At 33.9% G+C, this 24629-nt stretch overlaps 1 protein-coding gene across 8 annotated transcripts in view; it reads right to left on the reverse strand.

The window, feature by feature from the left end:
* IP3K2 (Inositol 1,4,5-triphosphate kinase 2) overlaps positions 1-24629 on the reverse strand; it is a 426861-nt gene that overhangs the window by 15713 nt on the left and 386519 nt on the right. The gene's annotated exons all lie outside the window — the stretch shown is intronic.

Below are 24629 nucleotides of genomic sequence, written 5' to 3' on the forward strand. Positions count from 1 at the left end.
GTGTTTTTATTTGTCAGGGCTGCACTGAAATTTTTAAAAAATCTCCCTGTATAAAGTGTGTGTAAGATGGGTACAGATAATAAATAGAATTCTGATAGGCTATATTCCTACCAATGCAGTAAATTTTGACGCAGGGTTTTGAATGTGTGAGTGTCCTACGAAAATGAACCACGCATTATTATAGACGTCCAAAAGTGTGTGTAATACACCAATATTAAATTAGCGTTAATGCATAAACCGAGAGCAGTGTTGTCAGTATTGGACGTATGACGTATTCTTGACACGTGTTTAAATTTATCCCGTATTCTTATTTACTCGAGATCTGTTGCCTACTTCTCCTTACCCGTTAGGTATTTCAGTTCACATTATTTCTGAGTTCCCTGGTCATATAGGTAATAATATATATTACAACGAAACACCAAAATAGGCTACGATATTGTTTAAAACCCATTACGTGCGTCCAACGCAACTATTGCGTTGCCCATTAGATATAATTAGCATGTTATTTAAATGTGGTAATTAATTAGTAATTAACATGTCCGCAGTAAATTTAAAAATGGTCAACATATTTAAATGCGCGACGAATAATAGTGTTGCAAGTCTTTTTGTGAGTTGGTACAATTGCGTACTTTGATCTTTTTAATATCTGTCAAAAAATGCTATCAACGGTCGTTAAAAAAAATCACTGCAATATTATTTTAATTTGATTTTGAAGTTGAGTATTGTTACCAAACAATACCCAGTCGATAAATTTATATTAAGTATGTAATAAACTAATGATTTAAAAACAAGATTAAGTACTTAATAAATTGTTTCAGTAAAAACTTCATTAATGTATCAAACAGTAATGACTAATGAGTCAAAATTAAAAATAATAAAATAAAAATTCGTCACACATAAGATAACAAACGTCATGGTGATATTTTTGGCGCGAGATTATTTAAAAATGGAATGCAATATATATATTTATTTTTAAAAAAGAGTTTAGCGTTGCTATGATGTGTAAACATAATTTATATTATTTTGTTTAAGGGCGGGCATGGAGCTTTTATTGTATTTTCAAAGCATGATCCTGGACATTCCTTAAACGTTGTAGATAATATATTTATATAATTTTGAAGCCTTATTATCCTTTATATTTATTTTAAACATTTGATGACTGCATAAAGTATTTTTATTACATAAAATAGTATTCTTTTAAACCTCTCGCTCTAATGTTTTAGAATATAGTCATATTTCAGTACATACATGTGCAGTGGTGTTAAGATTTTTTACATTTATTGATTTTTAAACGCATTTATAAAACCATCAGTATAATTTATGTCGAAATTATTATAGTGAAATATTTACGATAAAAAATTATATTGATAATCTCTGTGATCCCAAATTTGACAAGAATTAGGCATTTTATTATTCAAAAAATGGGCAAGATTAACACATTTGAAGATAATTCTAAAGATACTAATTATAAGCTATGTCTTTGACCATTCCATGACCAGGATTATGCTTTGAAAATGCAATATAAAGCTTCATTTTGACCTACGCTGAGCATGTCCCCCATTAAAATAAATTTTATAAAACATCATTGATGACATACCCGGCGGCCAGTGTCCCTTTTCTTGGTGATTGAACTCACAATACATACGTTGAATATTAAAGACATTTTAATAAAACTTTGTTATTTCACTATATTATATTATAATAACCGAAAAGCCACTTCACGTTAATACAACAAAATTATACTGGATGACAGTATTTTAGTTAAAATCGGCACAAACACATTTAGATTCATTCACACTTAAATTTAGAATACAGAAAAGTATTTTTTTAATAAACAAAAGACATAGAAAATCACTGTCATTATTAATTTGTATATATTGTCACAAATATAATAGTATTTTTAGAGAATTATCAAATTAGTATCTCTTTTGACAGCGCTTTGGATATTATCACAAGACAAGATGTCTGATGAAAAGATGGCCCGTAATAATTAAATAAATAATTAAAGACCGTTATAAATTAACACTGCACATGCGCTTGCGATGACTGTAGCCCATAGACTAAAATAAATACAATTTTCGTAGACCATAGAGTAGTAAACAATTGGCAGCTATCACTAGTCAATGAAACAGCAATTTATTTTACTCAGGTGCACAATACAATGAATTATTTACATTGTAAATTGAGGGAAGTGCGAAGTTGATTGTGTATTGTGATTTTACGCTGTCTACAACATCATTTGCGTCATAGAATATAGAAGGACAGTGTTCTAGGAAAGTGATTGTCAACCATTTATTTTCCAATAATGCCAAAAACGTCATAGACAAGGGTGATATTGCAATAATCTATGTAGGTAAATCCAATATTGATACAAATAAATTATTGGAAGGTGGGTGAATCATTAAAACAATTTTATTTCCAATGCTTAACAATGTCAGTTTGTATAAAATATACCTATACATACTTAGGAAAATGGTGCTATAATTGTCTCATTGAAAGGTGTCGCATATTATGAAGAATGGAGCATTCTGTGGTTTCCCTATTTATACAACCTTCCAAACTCGTCAAATTCCATATTCAGTTTTTATGAAAATTAATAAATCATAAATATTTTTTTGTTTGATTTCATAATATGTTTAAAGTCCATCTCTATATACCTACCTAATAAGGATTTTTTCTACGCCTTGATCTAAACCAGTGGTCTCCAAACTCAATAAGGATGTGAGCTATTTTCAGTAATTGAAATTGTCTGGCGAGATACTTATATAGATTCCTTCTTTATAATTTTTAACCATAGCATATAACCATACATAATATTATTATATTACTTAAAATAAATTAGGACATCGGAATTCCGATAAAACATAAAATGCATAGGTACTTATCTATATCTATATATATTAAAAATATCTGGAAGAGTGAGTAAAAGAGAAAATAATTAGTAAAAGGAATGGCATTCACCCTCCTCCACATTTTTTTTCAATTCTCGGTGAGTTCCTTGTCACTCCTACCTGAATGCAATTGTCAAGATGTAATAATTCAAATTCATTCAAATTTATAAATAATATGGTAAAATATCTTACGCGAGCTACCGAAAATGTCGCCGCGAGTTACCGGTAGCTCTCGAGCGACCGTTTGGCGATCACTGGTCTAAACTATAACTAATAGGTAAAAATCATTTTACCAATTATTCACAAGAATGGCAGTTGGACCGGTAGCCTAATAACTAGAGCCATCGCCCGTAAAGTGAGAATCTTAGTCGGTCTAATTTTTTCTACATATTTTCCAATTATTTTAGTCGGTAGGTACATAAATCCACCATGAAAGCAAATTGATAATTTCTCTTTTTGTTAGCCAGTCGCTCAACCGACCAAGTCATATCGATAGGATCGAAGCACACATTACTAGGGGCGGCTCTACCTTAAGGGTTCGTAGGGACGATCCATATTATAATATGCGTAAACAAGAAAAGGGAAACATCGAGTTGACCAGTGGCGAAGGGTGGAGGTAGGCTGTTAAGATCCAACATAAAAATGCACACTAAACTTTTTCATTCAAACGTATTTGTTTTCATTGAACATAAGGCTACATTGTTAGTTTTTTTTAAATTCAATTAAACCCTGCCTAAGCCATACCATAATAGATAATAGTCAAACAATATTCGTTTATCTAAAAAATATTTAAAATTATGCCATTAAACCATACAATATATTTTTAGATATTTTATAGATAGAAGAATATTTTTCTCGATTATGGTTTGGCTAGGCAGTGCTTAATGAATTAAAAAAAAACTAACCAACACCATCAGTACTATGTATGCTTAATCTCAACTAAAACAAAAAAGCATTACTGGTTAGGCAGAGTTTAATAGAATGTTAAAAAACTAACCAGCACCATCTATCTATCTGCAAATTGTGTTATTAGTTGAATGAAAACAAATAAGTATGACTGACAAAGTTTAGTGTGCATTGTGTATATGGAATCTTAACAGCCTACCTCCACCCCTCGCCGCTGGAATTGACACTTCTGAATGTGTAAATTTAAAACGAGAACATAGAAATTCATATAGGCACAAAGTTGTCCAAAATCCAACTTAGTTTGACTTTCCTGAATATACGTGATTTTAAACATAATAATTATTGTATGTCCTATTTTCTTTCGCACACAGAGTTGATAATTAAATGTGTGAATCGTGTGTAAGGAAAACTAACCGCAGAAGGAATACTATTTTCTTATCATTTATTTGATTACTTTATAATTGCGACGTTGTTCAGGAATATTATATTGTGATACAAGGAAAAGGTCACTGGTTAACTGTTAACTCATTCAATTATTGAACATACATAATTTGAAAATATTTCATGCATATGTTACACCGAATGTGTGAAATTGCGTATTACATGAAATCGGCAAAATTTTGCCTAATTCATGAAAAATGCAACCCGTTGCCTTATTCATGAATTAGGCAAAATATCTGCCGAGTACGTGAATTCGGCAGGGTATGGAATTCTTAAACAGTCAAAGTAGAAAAAGTAAATCTAATACGGATGGTTTTATTAATTATAATTGGACATAATATAATATTATTATTATTATTATTATTAGGTTAGGTTAGGGTTTGTAATTCTGAATTCAACTGAATGTCCATTTTGAGGTTAGCTAACAACTGTCAACAAACTATCAAATAATACTATCACAAACAAACAATGGACCATTGCCTGATACCCAAGCACGAATCAAATCGCGAAAATACCTTTTAATAAAATGCTTCCGTTATCCTATTATAGTTCTAGATTTTTTTGGGCATAGTAAATGGATATGAACGTCATTTTAGTTGTTGATTGGTATATTTTTATATAATCAATGACATTTGACACATTTGGTTAGTTTTTTTAGTTGCAAAAAACACCACCGGAGCACCACTATCTAATTTGCCCAATGCATGAACTAGGCAGAAAAATTACTGCCGAATTCACGCACTCAGCAGATATTTTGCCTAATTCATGAATAAGGCAACGGGCTTGCATTTTTCATGAACTATGCAAAATTTGGCCGATTTCATGTAATACGCAATTTTACACATTCGGCGTAACACGATATATATCTACCCACTAGAAAAATACGACACCCGACGGGACTTGAACATTCCAATTAACCTACAGGCATCCTATGTAATCATTGAAGAATCCAAAATGTCATACGTACACTCTAAGTCTCGATAGTGCGTAGTATTCTTGAATATAGGTATATTATCTCTGTCTTTATGAAGATTCACACAAGCTTATGTTAGAGCGCGTCCAGAATAAATTTCTTCGATATCTTTATTTTAAGACATATATAATAATTTTCCTTTTAATAATTCGTCAAACGATTACTTTCCGACTGCCTTTCTACAAGGCATGCTCACTTTTCACTCTCTTGAATCTCGTAGGTCACTTCTGCTCTTGTCACATTTTTGCCTTCTATCACGAGGGATGGTTTCCAATCCTGTCGTCCTAAGAATTTAAATTTATATTCGCCTGTTCCTCTTCTCTCTTGTGAGAGTAATATTTGTTAAAATGTAAATCTCATGTTGTGAACGTCCTGAATTTCTTAAATGAAAAAATAAATTACGACGATTTTAACTAGTACCTAGTTGTTACATGAAGTGTTTATCAAATTGGCTATCGGTTTTTGTGTACCTATTGGTATAGATATAATTTCTTAAACCGCTAAAGAATTGTCTCTGAGTTTGACTCAAATATAATCGCTTTAAAACAAAGTGTTTTTATAATTATACGATAATTGGATTATTTATGTTGACAGCTGTTGCGGGCTATCTTCTACTAAACGACACTAAAATAAATATTTTTCTAAACGTAAAACTAAATACATGTAACTCCCTTGACACGATAGAAAGATACCAAGTTATGTTAATCTGTGTTTTTTTACTGATTCATAACCACTGCATAATAAAAATGACAGTAATCAATAAAAACTGTTTAGTCAAGAATTAGCAGTTTTCGAAATCGCGTGCCCTGATGATAATAATACGATTCCATGAAACATTCTATCGTCATAATATGTATATATATTTTTTTAAATTACCCAAAAACTACACGTAATTTATGTTTTAATGCGTATACGTGACGTTATTTTGTAAAAAAAAAACACGATAATTAAAAAAATTGTGATAGATGCATATATTTGATTATCCAGATAATGAATGACTAAAGTCACTAAATACTTATAAAAATGATAGATGGTGTAAAAAAAATACAGCCAACTGGCGCAACTTTGTCCCCGCCGTATCCAGAAATTTGTACGTAAACAGTTCACCGCAGGACACTTATTCGTGCGCCGCAGTACGTGAAACATGAGTTCGAGTAGCATTTAATCAAATGACTGAATGATGAATTCATTGAACATTTCACCGTGGAGTATATTTGTACGTATGCTACAACATGTGGAGATGTATTTGTTAGGTTAGGTTAGGGTTAATCTAATTGGAACAGTACTGTTTGCAAACTATCGCCGCATTTTGTAAGATACATACAAATGTATTCCACGGTGAAATGTTCAACGAAGAACTCGTCATTTGATAAAATGTTATACGAACTCATGTTTCACGTACTGCGGCGCACGAATAAGTGTCCCACGATGCACTGCATACGTACAACTTACACATTGTAACCTGTCCCCGCGCAGTATATACCAACTTTTCCCGTGTCCGGAAACTTGTATATAATATGCAAACGTAACGGAAAATTTAAAAAAAGAAGTGGGAAATCCAACAGCCCTGTTTACAATATGACAATATGGGAATGGGACAACTGAACGCCAGGACAATTGGGCGCCGCACTGTAGAATGAAATAAATAGACGTTCGTTACGATTTTATACAGAAAGTAGACGACGAATTTTAATCAGTTTCTGTCTACTACTTAGTAATTATTTTTAATTAATTTTGCTCTAAACATACTATTTTTTTTATTGTGGATTGAGAATTATCATATTTTAAGCATTATATATATTATACAAATAAAAGAATTCTTTTCTCGTTGGAACTTAAACATATGCACAATTAAATCATTATTTACGTGGGCATATTTAAATTCTCACCAAGTATTCAATATTACCTAATATTCTAATGGATTTAAGCTTTGTACTACTATTCCATTTGATTCGATATCGTTTTTTTGCGACCCGGGTTTCGCCTTTCGGCATCTCGAAACACGACCCAAGTGGAATAGTACAAAACTTAAATCCATTAGAATTTAAATTCAAATTCAATCAAATACCATCGGTCGTTAGTACTTATTAATATTATAAATATTAATATCTTTATTTTTTCACCCTGTCACGACCCTTAGGGCATAGGGCAAGCACAAGATCGCGCCACTTCCCTCGATCCATCGCCAACTTTTGCGTTTCCCGCCATTCCAGACCTGCAGCGCGTAGATCGCTTTTGTAGCACCGCTGCAGGGTGAGGGAGGGCTGACCACGACGACGGAACCCTTGATGCTGTCCCACAAGGGTACGAAGTGTCGCACTCTTTGGCGACAAAAAAACGACTGAAACGTCTCTTCGTGATTACGTCAATCACCGAAGGCTGCTGTGTCTGCTCATGAACTCGGGTGTTTTAACGTGGTCGTACCATTGTACCCTTAAAATTTTTCGGAGACATCGATTCTCAAAACTCAAATGCCGAGACCTTTGAAGATTAGTAAGATGCCATGTCTCACAGCCATGGCAATTTTATTATCACAAAATCTAGGGTTTTTTCATGCCAAATAGCTTGTTTTCATAACCGTTACGTTACTTTAGCGAATGATCAATATCATGGCCCCCACATCCTGTAGCGGGCCCCCAGGCTAGGATCTTTGACGGACCCCTACCTATCGCTAAAGATAAAGGCAGTGTGATGCTCTACAGTAGCGTTTTCCAAATGGTGTTGGCGGTAAAATTAATGTGTAGTTATATTTAGTGTTTTTTGTATATTTAAATTCATCTATTTGAATTATGGAGCTGTCGAGTATCGATACACAATCAAAAATTGTATCGTACAACCACATAATTTAAAATAATATTAATATCGAAGATAAATAGCGCCTTTTTTTTACTATTCGAGAGAATTTGTGATGTGGTCGATTCGCCACGCCGGGCCCTTCCTGAACCCGGGCTCCCAGGCTAGAGCCCTGTCAACCCCCCCCCCCCCCTTTGTGAGGGCCATGCTCACAGCCATACAGGTAGCACGCACATGCATATAATAATTTAACTATGTATTTTAAAAGTACCTATTATTCACGAACGTCTATTTATTTTCGAATTTCATTCGATTGCGTGTCGCCCAGTTGTCCCGGTGCCGAATCGTACTAGACCCGACAATATGCAAGAAAATGAGTTCCTAAATGCATATTATAAAATTTCTATCGTCAATATTGTAATTATAATGCATCATACGGTTTTTTCGATACGCATTGACGTCAATAACTATTATGACTGAGGTCTCATTTCTCCGGTTGACATATTCGTGTCAATAACACCGGTACAGTGTATCCGATTAATGCAAAACCCGATAAGAAAATGTGTAAAATTAATTGTATAAATGACTCCGATGCAATGTGCACTACAAATCGATAAGAAACATTGATATTAGAGTCCAATATCCTCTGACGCTATTACGTACTATTATTATTGTTAAAATAATTGTTACTTTCGCTAGTCACTGTCAGCTGATTGCAATCCCCGGGATACGAATCGATTTCTGGATCTCTTAATCCCCGCATTGAAAATATTTGAATCTCAGGCTATTGGAATTTTATTATAAATTTGATAACTCAGGGTAAAGACCTGTTTGGATTAGTCAAGTAGTTTAGTCAAGTGGCGAGTGGTTTAGTTACCACTAAATGATTTAGTTACTGAAAAGTGTCGGAACACAGTACATTAGTGAGTGACGTGTAAAAATGAACAGAGCACAACGTAACAAAGCAAAAATAAATAATTAACTATTTTTTTATTATATATTTCATTAATAATACTATATTAGAAGAATTGGAGGAAGAAATTTTACGACAACTAATGAACTTTACTAAAGATAACGTGTTCAGACTTGTCTCGTGGCTTGTTTAGTATTTCGTGAGAGGTTGTGGGAGTCGCTACTCGACCGAAAAATTAGAACAAAATGGATTGACTCGACTAAATGATTTTACTAAATTATTTGACTAAATTTGTCTGTTCGTACACGTTTAGTTACTAAATTACTCGCCACTCGACTAATCCGAACCGGCCTTCATGGATTCTTGCAATAAAATGTCATACTGTATAACTAAAGGGTTATCAAATAAAACATATATATTTTAGAGATATATCTCAATAAGTTGATTAGCTGTATGGCATGTTGCACCATCTTGTTGTAACCACATATCGTCAAGATGAAAATCATGTAATGCATGCCAGCGTTCTCCATTGACAGCAAATGCATTGCCATTTTCGTTTTCAAAAATAATACAGTCCAACTACACCACCTGACCAATGACCATAAACCATACGAAACAATTGTTTGTGGATGTAAAGGCGTTTCGAGAATAGTATGTGGGTCCATTAGATACAATTAGCATGCTATTTAAATGTGGTAATTAAATATTAATTAAAAGATTCGCAGTGAATGGCTTTGTCATTTAGCGCTGATAACGCGACTGGCGCATTGCCATTAGATACTATTAGCATGATAATTAAATGTGGTGATTAATTAGTAATTAACTGGTCAGCAGTGAATGGCAAAAATGAGTTTCATCAATGAAGATGAAATTTCGTCAAATAATGGGTCTGTTTCAACGTTCTCTAAACCATAAATGATAACAATTATTTGTAGGTATACACTATCCATGGTGATTACTGATTACTGATTAGTCAAACAATACTGAACACAAATGTCAATTTTGATAAGAATCAAAAAAATTATGGCTGCTATGACGTTCTAAAAATCTATACTTAGTACTAATTTGATAACCCTTGATAAGTCAATATTGCAATAAGTTTCCCTAAAAACCCAATCACTAAAATTTCGATTCACCGAATGGTCATTCGGTTTAAGACGATACAATATTTTTTTAACTATAGGCGCGACGAAATTTTGGACTCGCTGGCATTTGGAGAGCGAACGTAGAGGTGTGAATACGTCAATTTGTTTCGTGATGGCGACGGTGGTATTAATTCTCAAATCGTGTAAAGATGACTAAAAACGTTACCCATTTACTTGAAAAAGAAAACATGTCGATGAATATATTATTATTGTTACTAATAGAACATGTGCGTCTATTCTATACTTATCGAACACTAAAGTGATAAATAGTATCAAACTTAGGGTAGGTTTGTATCAAAATATTAGCTCTTATTGTAACAATTACACGAAGCTGGTTTTTATTGTTGCAATAAGTGCTATATTTTAACAGCACCTGTCTTGCTGTTGTTAAAATATCGCACTTATTGCAACAATAAAAACCAGCTTCGTGTAATTGTTACAATAAGTGCTAATATTTTGATACAAACCTACCCTAAGTTTGATAATATTTATCACTTTATCACTTTAGCGGTCGATAAGTATAGAATAGACCCCATGGTGTGTAAAATTCATACCTCCGCTCCCGTTATGTATATGCAGCCACGTCATACGCGGTCGGCTAACATAACCCTTACGTGTGCCAGATCAAAGAATTTAAGCCCTCATTTTGTCCCGAGCAGAGCCGCACGGGACTGGTGATGCAACCTTGCACCGAAGTGCGAATGCATGATGTTAATTTATATGGCAACTATCAGAGTGACTTTAATTTGAAGAGTCGCAAGGAGAGTCGAGAGTGTCCCGCCCCCCGTACGCTCTGGCGAATTTAGTAAAGGCCGCAAAATTGGCCTCGGTTGCCACCATGTCCGCGTGTCCTATTGGGCCCGAATGGGGTCGGACCCGGGCAAACAACTCCGCTCGTTCGGGGCCCATAGGTGGACAGTCCCACAGGACGTGCTCTGCGTCCTGCTGGTCGTGTCCACATGAGCAACCCGACCCATGTCCTGCCAAACCAAACCCCTGCAGTTTGGCCGCAAAGTTTCCATGGCCAGTCATGAATTGACTAGTCCAGTGGGTCGGCACCAGTCTCCTCGTCATGTGTCTCACCGAGATATCTGGAAAGTATAGAAAAGTCTGGCGGCCCTTAGATGAGGCCACCCATCTCGCCGGCCATGCCGCATATGCGGTCTTGTAGACCAGCTCAGATACAGTCTTTCTGTAGCTCACGCCCTCCACTCTCGATGGCGGTGTCAGAGGGACACCGGCGAGAGTTGTATTGATCCTCCTCATAAGGAGAGTGATCGATCCTCTAATTTGAACGTGCAAGTCGAGGGGAAAGACCCCCGCAAGGACCGCCAGGGCATCCGAAGATGTGGTCCTATAGGCCTTAGTAAGGCCAATCAGAGCAGCCCTCTGTCCGCTAAGCAGAGCCCTCTTCACAATTGTCAGCGAGGCTTTGGTGTGCCACACGCTGGAGGCATAGCCAGCGATGCCCATGAATATAGCCTCGTAGGCGTTACTAATAGAACAATAAACAGAACATTAAATGGACGCATGTTGGATTGATATAACAAATTATATTTCGTTCGGCATGCGTCATTTGCACCCACGACCCGCAATCCGCGCATCGCCCAGCCACGATATTTTTAGACCATGCCTCAACTGAGGTAAGTTCTTGTGTTAACTATATAACTAATAACCTCAAAATTATTCAAATTTCCCACGTTGGAAAAGTCTATACTTAAGGTGATACATCAGTGAAACGGCAAATAATTTTCAACTATAGGCGCGACGAAATTTTGGACTCGCTCGCATTCTGAGAGAGAACGTCGAGTTGGAATCACGTCACTTTGTTTCGTGATGGCGACGGGCGAATTAATTCTTAAATCGTGTAAAGATGACTAAAAACGTTACCCATTTACTTTAAAAAGAAAACATGTCAATGAATATATTATTATTGTTACTAATAGAACAATAAACAGAAGATAAAATGGACGTATGTTGGATTTATATGATAAATTATATTTCGTTCGGCATGCGTCATTTGTACCCGCGACCCACAATCCGCGCATCGCCTAGCCACGATCTTTTTAGACCATGCCTCAACTGAGGTATGTTCTTGTGTTAACTATATAACTAATAACCTCAAAAACATTCAAAGTTGGAACCTGGAAAGTTTTTCTTATATCACGTTTTTTGGGAAGTAAATTTTTCACTTATTTACCGTATATTCAGAGATTTTGGTGTGTGGTGAATATACAGTGTATTCCAATTTTGGGGCGGTTCGGTACTCCAAATATGGATCTTCATAAAACGTGCTTAAAAAAACATACCTTCAGATAACAGAGACTAGAGTATAGAGGCTAATTGGATGTAGTAGGAAAACCTTTTTGACATTTTTAATGTAGTAAAAATGTTTGACAACGACTTAATATTGGGTTTATTTTGACAATTTTAATTGAACATTATAGTAGGTATACATATTTCCTTATATCGAAGATTTTCATGTTTTAGTTAGATACGCTAAGTATCAGGGCAAGTCTAATCCAATGCATACTTATTTGTAACAAAAGTAATTTTTAAAAGCATGCTGCATTACCATTTTGAAAATAGTTATAGGTTTTCGAGGTTCGGTTCCAATTCGGTAGAACCTGTGTCTTGTTGATTAGTTTATAATTGGGTTCATTATGGTTTATAATTGCAGAAGCTATTATTCACGGATTAACCTAAAGGGCAATTAATCATGGAAATACCTGCGTGAAACACTAAGAACATAATGTATACAGTCCATTGCCGACTCAAGTAGAAAGCAGATACATTCACAACGACTGGTCCTAATTTTTCCGCCCCTCCCGTTGTTGTCTATAGATGACCTGCCATTGTTCTATAGAGTGCTCATACTGACGCGTATGTCGTGTTCACACAGGGAATGGTTTTATTTGAATAGTTGAGTTGCATTAACACACCTTCTACAAATGAAATACGAGTACATAGATCAATGCTACATATTTTTTGGAAATCGATATTACCACCGGTTTTTGTGTGAAGTGTGTGAAGTCTGACTTTGACAGCTGATGAATAACATGAATGTATATTATTTATAAATAACACCGATAGTTAATATATTTGATTTGAGATTTCTTTATAATTCAATTTGACACGAGATCAATATGTCAAGGAATCTGGGATCTGATTTTGACAGCTGAAAAGTGGACCACTCGTTGCTTGTGCAAAAAGTTATACTCAGGCTTTATTAATCTAAAGATGGCGCTTATACAGTCAGTATTCTATTCATTTATGGTTCTATCCCGCTTGATAATGCCGGTATTAAATCATTATCATTTTCATCCTTTCCACGAAGTACCCACAATTTTCATAATATATCTAGATGAGCTGTAAATATTTGATTAAGGTGATTCATCAGTGAAACGCCAAATAATTTTCTACCATAGGCGCGACGAAATTTTGCACTCGCTCCCATTCTGAGAGAGCATGTAGAGCTAGAAGCACGTCATTTTGCTTCGTGATGGCGACGGCCGTAATAATTCCTAAATCGTGTAAAGATGACTTAAAACGTTACCCATTTACTTTAAAACGGAAACATGTCAATGAATATATTATTATTGTTACTGATAAAACAATAAACAGATCATTAAATGGACACTTAGATTTATAAGACAAATTATATTTGGTTTGACATGCCTCATTTGCACCCGCGACCCGCAATCCGCGCATCGCCTAGCGACGATCTTTTTAGACCGTGTCTCAACTAAGGTATGGCCTTAAACATTTAAAGTGCTCAACGGTTTTATTTGTTGAATTGACAATTTTCTTTAAAACCATTGACGTAGGTATAACTCGTGTCCGGAAATAAATAAACAATTAAAATTAAGTGGTGTTAATTTTTGAAAAGAAAATTTGTCAATTTTTATCTAAATAATATTGGTATTTTTCCGTATGGAAACGAAAACTTTGACGTCATTGGAGACTTGTAAAACTAATAATGATGCTGATTAATAAGTATGTATACTTTGTTAAGTTGTTGATATTATCTAAGTCTAAGTGTAGGAATCATTAGAATGACCAGTAATGTAGTAACCAGTGAAGTTTTCACAGATATTAACACAATGTATACATACATATGTAGTAGGTATGTAAATGCATACCATTTATTTTTTTATTTAATTAGAAAAAGAATATTACGGCATTACAGCGATTGCGCCATAATACCTACATAATAATTATAAAAATATCTTAATTACAAATAACAACTAATAAGTATAACAAGAAAGTAAAAAAGACAGAATGTGTTTATGTAAATATTAAAGAAACATGGTAATATATACAATTATAAATTTAACAGGTCCATAAACACTATATAGTTAATAAAAAATAAATCAACGTTTATGGTGTCATCAAATAAGTTAATCGCACGATATACAGCATCATGAAACATAACATCTGTCCTGCGACGAGGTATCTTGAAGGCCGTAGAGTTACGAGTGATATTGGTGGGAATATTAAAATTAATATTTGCCAGTATATACGGATTGTAAATGAACCCACGAAGAAGTAAAAATAAATGCTTTAAAAGAGCAATCACTCTTCGGGTGGACAGGGATTGCATTGATAGCATACCCAGAAGAAGACGAGTCGGGAAAACATTTTATTATCATTGTCATAAGGAAAGAACCCGTCTGTTCTTAAGTAGAGAAATCTAAGAAATCTATTGTGGACTCGATCCAACTTAATTGTGTGGATGGACCTATTAGGTCTCCAAATAATGCTGGCATATTCAAGAATACTCAACACAAATGATACGTATAATGTACGTAGCACTCGGACGTTTTCGAATGATTTTGAAACCCTCATAACATTAATTAAAGAAAAAATATGTAATACTTACGTAAATCAATAATGAATAATCTCTGATTTATGTACTTACTACTTACATAAACTTACGTCATATTTACGAAATATAAATAATCAATATAGGTGAGTATTTTGTGATAATAAATAAATTTATGACAAGGAGTGGACTTAGTCAGGTGTAAAAAATTGCTCAGTCAATGTTAAATTAAATTATTCACCCACCAGAGTGCGAAGGTGTCGGGTGTATAAATGATCGGTCACCACAACCAGCCACTGGACGGATAAACAATTTTATAATAATTGTACAATATTTCAATAATTAATAATATGTTGATAATAATTAAATACAAAGTCATCATCATCGTTATAAATGGTAGCGGTTTCCAAACTGGGGGGCACGAAAAGTTTAACCTTGAATCCATTATTGCTTCGTGTAAAAATATATTATTTTACAAGATCTTTTTATACTCTAATGGATTTAAGTTTCGTACTATTCCGTTTGAGTCGTTTTTTGCGACCCGGGTTTCGCCTTTCGGCATCTTCAGGCACTATGTACACTTACCAAAAAGCAAATAATATACACTGACAACGAATACAATTAACTCTAACTTATATTGTATTCGCTGTTAGTGTATATTTGCCTTTTGGCAAGTGTACATAGTGCCTGAAGATGCCGAAAGGCGAAACCCGGGTCGCAAAAAACGACTCAAATGGAATATGTAGTACAAAACTTAAATCCATCAGAATTTAAATTCAAATTCCATCAAGTACCTTCTGTCTATCTTTTTATATGTTTAAAATAGGGGGCGCAGCAAGATTTTTTTTTTTAATGGGGCGAAGTTTCATAAAATTTGGAAACCATTGCTCTAAGATGTGCGTATATCCGCGCGCACATTTGCTAAAATTGGTCCGCACGAACGTTTTCAAGAAAACTTTTAAGTATGAACACAAAAAAGATTTTAAAGTAGGTACCTACTAACAATCGGCTGAAATATTAGTATAGAATTGTGACCTAAAATTCCTGTGACCCATCATTGAAAGCATAATTTCATATCCTAAATAGTAGACTTCAGCGGGGGCACAAGCTAGCAACCCCAAATATGTGATAAGTAATAATTTGTAACAGAACATGATACGAAGGGAAACTAACCGAAGCCATCAAGCCGATCTTTTTGCTGAAGTGGCAATTTGCACAACGTCTTCATTTATTTGCAAAGAATGATGTAAAGTAAATTAAATAATTTTATTGTGTATTAATTCGAAATATGTAGATATTTTATTGTAGATCATTTTTTAAATAAGATTTTTAATAAAGAAAATTACATCATCATACTCCACTTAAGTGCCAGAACACAGAACAGATTAATTAGACAGAAATGCGAAATCCTGTCGCCATATACCAAACCAATAACGCGAAAGGACAAAAAGAGGAATGAGTGGATAAGGAAGCAGACAAGGGTTTGCGATGTGATAGAGTACATTAAAAGCCTCATATGGAGATGGGCTGGACACATAGCTCGAAGAAGAGACAATCGTTGGACAAATTTAGTCATCCAGTGGTATCAAAGAGGTACAAAACGTCCGCAAGGTAGTACTAAAGGCCGCTGAATCGATGAAATGATAAAGTTCTACGGAAGTACGTACGCACAGGACCGAGATAAGTGGAATCATCTTGGATAGGCCTTCATCCAGCAGTGGATAGATTCAGGCTGATGATGAGACACATTAATGTATGTCTATAATGTGTGGTTAAATTTCATAGGACACTCTCACATTCAAAACCCTGCGTCAAAATTTACTGTATTGGTATATAATATAGCCCAGTGTTGGCGAACCTTTTTACGTACGCGTGCCAAAATTTTCCAAATAATATTTTTCGACTGTCTGACGTGCCAAGCAGTTTTTCATGGCGAAAAAAAAAGTTTTTTTAAAGTTGTCTAAAGAAATAGTTTTTAAGAATTCTATTAAAATAGGTAACTTAAAAATTACAATTGATTTATTGATATTCTATCTTTCATCGTATTTCTAAACGAATGCATATCTTTTATTCTTTGAATATTTTGTTTATGTTCCTTGTTTTCAAAATTCTCAAAGAGATCGTGGAAGCATTTAAACCACTCTTCTTTCATAATATTATATTCTCCATCACTGAACGGTTTTCCATTCTAAGAGATTATGTTTGAGGCAAAATAACAAGAAGTTATTATATTTGAATGACTGCCGATAATTAATTTCATAAGGTTTGTTGATTGAATATTTTTATTTTTAATTACCCAATCATAAGGACCGACCTATGCAATTGTATATTTACATTAAGCATTATGATTATTCTTGAAAATTATATTTTTTACCTATCTATATTTATTATCTATCTTACCTATATTACCGAGACCTGCTATTTTTTATACAATGCGATTTGTCATTATTTATGCATGAATTTTGACGTTTCCGTTGCACATCGATTGGTAAACATAATAATATGAAAAACCGAAGAAAATACGCATGGCTATGTCGTCATTATTTTTTAATATTATATTATATAAGTAGGTAAGTACTCATATTATTTATTTGTAAAACTTTTTTTTTAAAAAAAACATTCATTAAATATATAAAATAGTACTTAATTTATTTTCTATTAAAAATGAAACATTCGCGTGCCAAGCAAAATCATCTCGCGTGGCACTAGCGGCACGCGGCCATAGGTGCGCCATCCCTGATATAGCCTATCGGTATTCTATTTATGATCTGTTCTGTGTATACAACACTGCTTGCGATTCTGCGAAGTCTATAAAGTGTGGTACATTTTCGTAGGACACTCACACATTCAAAACCCCTTATTTTTTACAACGTTTTTATTAGCTCGTATTCTTATTTGTCTGGTGGTTGTTTGTCCGGTACAAATCTTGCAATCGATTTTAACTAACTTCCCGACTAGCTAGACATTTGAAATTTTTAGAATATATCAGAACACGATGCCAATGCATTTTTTTAATACTTTTAGCCATCTTTAAGTAGAATTGAATTCATTTTCAGTTAATTCTGTTTTGTATGAAAAGTTATTTCGGAAGAAATCAGTAATTCAATCCACTATTATTGGTTGCTAGAGGGGTATGGGGTCCTAGCAACTAAATTATTAATATATACGTGCGTTACTATGGAAATCAAAATGACATTTCAGTATTATTTCTATCAAGTACAATTTATTTTGATCGTTTAAGCTAGCAAGTCAAGTTTATATGAACCGAACCGAAAATTTAAAAACGTTGTATATAAAAAGCTCTTTTATCTTGTAATTATTCACAATTTTTACTGTATTAGTAGGTATTATAATAGATAGCCTATCGGAATTATATTTATGAAGACACTCAACACAGCTTCGTTGAAGTGCGTACCAATTAACGCATCATCTGTAGCCGTCATTAGAAAGTAAATTGCTGCGATATTAACAATATTTTTTGTTATTATTTATTATGAAATGAAAAAATATTCTTTGATTTTGGCCGCGTTGTCCAAATATGCACATAAGCATTAACGCGTATCTTGGTCAGCGATCAATTTTAATTCCTTTTCACTATGGATGATCAATAATTTTCATCAGTGACGTACCAATGTATTAATCTTAACAAGGTAATTTTAAAAGTAACTTTCAAAGATAAAAAATATATACCTACTAACTACTGCTATAAATACCTTACCTACCTACTCAACTTTTAGACATTATGATATGCAAATAAAAACTACAGACTGACCTTAAAATAATTACAAAATAAAAAGAACTTTTTATATACTTACCACGTTTTTTAATTTTCTGTTGAATCATATAAACTTGACAATTCTATGTATTAATAAAAACTTTTTATTGTACTGTACTGTGTTGTATAATACTGAATCAATATTATAGAATACAGAAATGTCATTTTGACATTTCATATTGATTCCCATAGTAACGCACATATATATATATAAAAAATAAAGTTGCTAGGACCCCTTAGCAACGATAACGATTTTTTTCCGAAACATACAAAACAGAATTAACTGAAAATGAATTCAATTCTGCTTAAAGATGGCCAAAAGTATTAAAAGAATGCATTGTCATCGTGTTCTGATATATTCTAAAAGTTTCAAATGTCTAGCTAGTCGGGAAGTTAGTTATAAATCTTGGACAAACAAGAAAAAAATTGTACTGGACAAACAAGAACACGAGCTAATAAAGACGTGGTAAAATGATTAGCTTTATAGTTTTATTATCATCAACGTCAGCCTGTTTCAATCGGCTACGTGTAAATTGTACGTAAAACATTTCACCGTGGCACAGTTCGCCGTGAGCTTTCTTATCGGAAAGAGATGGCCGTATACTATACGGTCTCCAATTTTATTGGATTTAATGTGAACATTAATTCAATTTTCATAGCTGATTCTGACAAAATTCATTTATTTATTTAGAAAAGAGTATTATGGCATTACAGCGATTGGCCAATGCGCCATAATACATCATAAATACAAATTATAAAAATGACTTAATTACAAATAACAACAAATATACTTAACAAGAAAGTATGTGCTTATGTAGATATTATAGTAAAATGATAAATACAATTATAAATGTAACCTATTTAACACGTCCACAAACATGATATGGTTAATAAATATTAAATCAACATTTATGGTGCCATCAAATAAGTTAATCGCACGATACACAGCATCATGAAACATCACATCCATCCTGCGACGAGGTATCATGAAGACCGTAGAGTATACGGATATATATATAATTCATTCTATCTATAAAATATTCAAAGTTATATATTATTTAATTGCATAATTTTATAATTTTAGATATTTTACAGATAGACGAGTATTTTTTGACTATTTTTAATTATGAATTGGTTTCGCATGGTTTAATTGAATTTTAGAAACTAACCAACACCGTCTGTCAACTGTAGTCTTATTTCAACGGCAATAAATACGTATGACTGATAAAGTTTAATGTGTACTATTTATGGCGGATCTTAACAGCCTATCTCCATCCTTCGCCACTGGTAGATATGTATGTATTTTCCTACAGCATTGTACGCATAGCGCCATCTTACAAATATGGCCGTCGCTTCATCATCGTTCCAAATTCAAAACACAACGCGCGACGTTAATTACAATTTTGTTTGAATTTGGAATGCTCTCTGGTCAGTGACTGGACACGCAAAATTGCCTGAGGGGGGACCGCTTTGCGATTACTGATTACGATTAGTAGGCCGGTAAGTATATCGGTCAGTTTTTTTTATTGCCCATAAGACAACATGCGAAATATTCTCCCCAATAAACTACAAGACTTCTTTCTGGTACAACAAAAATGCTTCGATTCGTCTAACTCTAGAAAATGGATTCATTCAAGATTTAAGAACGTTTTTAATAACGGCAAAACTTGAAAGAAATTTCGGAGTACCTACACGGCATCGAACTGTTGACTATTTTGTTATATTGTTTAAATTGAGAATATTTAGATATTTCCGACCATGTCCGATCCTAATAAGATCATATTAATGGCCCGCCACAGAGTGGAGGTTTGTATTGATAAATTTTGTTTTTATGAGAAATGGATGTCAGCCACTTGCTCAACCTATTAGGTCCGTACTCTGACTCATACACAAATTGAAAAACAATATATTGTGTTCTTTCCAGACTCGGGATTCGAACTTGGGACTTACGACGCTATAGGCTGACGCTTAAGCCGCGCGGCCATCGTGGGGGACATTTAGACAGTGAATATTTGACAGATTCAAACTTGTGAATAGTATGATCCAGTTTGGTTCCCTACTCGACATTACGACAAATTGTGACCCAGTTCACGTTAATTTTAATAAATCCCCATTTATGTAAATCAAAACTGCACTATTTTCAATCGCATCTGTAATTCAATGCAAATTTAGATTCAAAATGTCAGACTCATGAAATTGACGAATCAGTATTTTAAACTTTAAATGGCATCATAGTGCAGCAAACGATTCGCCCAAATTATGAGTGAAAATGAGAAACAGGCTATCCTTAAAATAAATAACCGAGAAACAGATGAATCGTCAAATGGTTTCTCAATATGAAATTGATCGTAATTAATCACGAATCTTACGAAACATGAGCAGATATTTAGATGAACAACCACAAAAATGTTAAATGCATAAATATATCATTCGTACAATACATTCAAATAAAAAAAAATAGAGGAATCAACCAGTCGCTCCACACTGTTATCCACTTCCTCGAAGTCATATGGACAAACAATTGAAAAGATCGTCTCAGAAGATGTCTTTACATTTAATTTTATTTAAGTTATTGAGGAATAATATATAAGTAACATTGACATAGATAATAACACGCCCTTTGCCGACATTATGCGAAAGTAGATATGCCCGGTTCATAATATCAGCCAATCAATGTTCAGCTATACATCGATTCGGTTACTCGGAAAATGTGAAATCGTTCAAACGGAACCTATATTTTAATTAAAACTAATATCTTCTAATATATAAAAATTAATGTTTGTTTTTTCGTATTTTATGCGCTGCCATACCGTTCATCCGATTGCGATAAAACTTTGTCAACTTATTGCTTGTATTTTCTCGAAGGTTATAGGCATAGTAACTTACAGTAAGTCTTATATATAAAAATGAATGTCTGTCTGTCTGTCCCGTATGCGTTCCTACACCATTCACCCGATTGCGATGAAACTTTTGTCAGTTGTTGTGCGCACACCAGCGAAGGTTTCTAAATTACTATTATGTAAAATACAAAGTTTATTGTTTGTTTGTTCCATCCAATTTTGAATTTTTTACTACATATTAACACTATTAATAATGTTTGCATATTTTGGATTCGATTTTAATTTAGTGTTCTTTTGTTTGACCTTTACTCCTATTAGAATTATTTTCATATTGCCATATTTTATTGCACAGATATTTTCATATTAAAAAGATAATTTATTATTATTATTTTTTTAAGTATCTAAGATAAATGTATTCACGAAGCGACCATGTGCGAAGCCGGGTACTTCAGCTTGTATATAATAAATATTGTTTCGTGGTAAATAATTCCACCGATTACCTTATTTTCTTCATAAAATTGGTTTTGCACATTTTCACAACACGAAAGTTTCTCGGAGTTTATATTGGCTCAGTGACACGTTTCCGGCTTACTGACTGACGATGACCCAAGGCGATATCTACAAGAGACACAGACTGGCGTAGGTACTAAACAATATCCCGTTTAAAACCTTGCAGTAAACTTTACTGGTGTATGTAATCCGCTCAGCTGTGACCAAGGACAACCGGAGGAGTATTGTGTTCATAATCTGCTCTTAAAGCATTTTCCCTGTTGCGTGGTATAGTTTCCAGTCCCGACATTCTGGAAAATTTGAATTTTTATGCACCCGACAATAATTATGGGACCTATGTTGGATGAAAGCTGTTTCCTCATGTCACGCTCACCAGGCACCAATAACGAGGGCTGTGAGGATAGTCAATGCACCCCTAGGGATGTAGACATTTATAGCGATACATTATGTATTTTGTTTTTAAAATTCTATTTTATTGTTTAATTTGTATTTTTTTTTAATTATTGTTGTTTTTTTATTTTATTTCTTTTGTTTTTTTTCTCCACTAAATTGATTTACCTGTACTTTTTATTCTAAATGTCATATTGTGAACGTCTTGAATTAATAATTTGTTGTATTCAATGTGTCCTTTTTAATAAATAAATAATAGAAAACTCAAGAATACGACGATCAATACAAGACAACGGACTGTAAAGAAAATGAAAATAATTAATTACCTATTGCAAACAACTGAAACAAAAAAAAAATATAAATCCACTACCAAAAACAATAAACTAGGTAATAAAACGGTTATAGTCGCGTAAAAACTGTTAAACAACTCAATAACAAGACACCCGTCGCTATTTTTTAAAACACGGTTACACATTATTCGCTGTATAATAAATTTCGTTTTCACAATTTACTATAAAATAATTGATGTCAAAATCTAAATTCTTTATTACTTTATATTATATTAAGTAAATGAATTATTATGCATTAAAAGTAAAAATACGGGCATTCCTAAATAATGTTGCAAGCCACTGAAGTAGGCCATCTTTCGATTTGTCTGTCAAATCGGGGAATTTATTGCGCGGGAAAAAATGGCGGCAATAATATTTGAGGCGCTGCGATGTGGCGGGTTTTCAAACTTTTTTCTTTTCACGACACCCTAAAATTAATAACAATTGGTGGAATATTTGAATTTGCTGATCATACAATTTCTTTAAAACGCGCATTAATGGTACTTAGCAGTGTAAAATACAGATGATATAGGTAAGTGAAGAATGCTAAATTTGACTTCATGTGTTATTCATGCTTTATCAGCCAGCATCTAATTCACCATAGAACAGATCATTCTCCTTTTTACTGCCGGTTGGTGTATGTATGGCGGTACCTTGCACGCCGCGAATTTTATTGCAAAAATATAAAATTAAAATCAATTTACGTTTAAAAACGAATTCTGTTTCAATTCTGAGTATGCGACGATATTTCCAATATATGTCTTTGTGTGTTCAACATATTTGTATGTTTAAAATAATTGATTTACGTTAAACGTTTACGTAAAATTCCGTTTAAAGCGGGACGTCTAAAGACGTCATTTTTGTATGAGCGGCATTCCGTTCACGGAAAAGTCGGACGGCAGCCATCCGGTTTTAAGTGTTATAGGTAGTAGGTAGTAGTATATATGTAGGTATATTATAACCTGCCGACATACGAGAGAATGAATGAACAGCCATTAATGCTCATGTATTCCGTCCACACCATTTTAGGCGTATACAATGGAGTAACAAATGATACAATCCCTTTAAGTCACACTAAGAGCGCCTCTGAAAAAAGGAACTTCCCAAGACCCTTGGTCGTGCATGGCGTGCACGTAAATGTGCAGGCTTGCTATTTGACTTGCATTCTTACTACTGCAATCGAGCGGATGAGAATATAACTCTCGCCGTATGACGCTGTAAATGAACTAAAAGCTAAAAATATTTTCCCCTCAGGTTGCAATAATCGATTGGCCAAGCATAAACCCTTCACAGCACATTCAGTCTTGGTCGGGCGTATCACGTAGCCCTACGTTTGGTGTGAAGCATCACCAGCTGTTTATACCTAGGACAAGTTGAGAGACTTGAATAAGTCGTTCCATTCAACATAAAAAAACCTATATAATATTGTATGTGATTTTTTTACATAAATAGTTAACATTACAAATTATTAATTTATGACGTTCACAACATGACATTTATACATAAAGAAATATTATTAAAACAGTAGAAAAGTGTAAATACAAAAAATATATATATAAATTACATCGAATTAGCCAAGCAAACCCTATTTTAAGAATCTATAAAACAGTGCCCACCTATACTCATTTTCACGCAGGTGGAATATGTCAATATCCGAAGTGATTTGGTTGAACAGAGTTATTGCCCTCCCAATTAGCATTATCAACGGTAGTTTAGTTCTGCACCTTGGGAGAACGAACAAATGATGCTCCCGATTTCTAAGATACTTATCAGTAAGAAGTGATTAGGATACTGCAATTCGTCACATAAACGTGCGTTAGATTATATTAGGCCAAGCTGGCTTGGGTTAAGACATGGGAAGTCAAATAGTCTGGAGGCTATCTGCTCCTTTATTCCAA

The sequence above is a fragment of the Rhyacophila brunnea genome, unplaced genomic scaffold (assembly GCF_057557595.1).
Source record: "Rhyacophila brunnea isolate RB1 unplaced genomic scaffold, BYU_Rbru_1.0 scaffold_21, whole genome shotgun sequence".
In the NCBI taxonomy this organism is placed as follows: domain Eukaryota; kingdom Metazoa; phylum Arthropoda; class Insecta; order Trichoptera; family Rhyacophilidae; genus Rhyacophila; species Rhyacophila brunnea.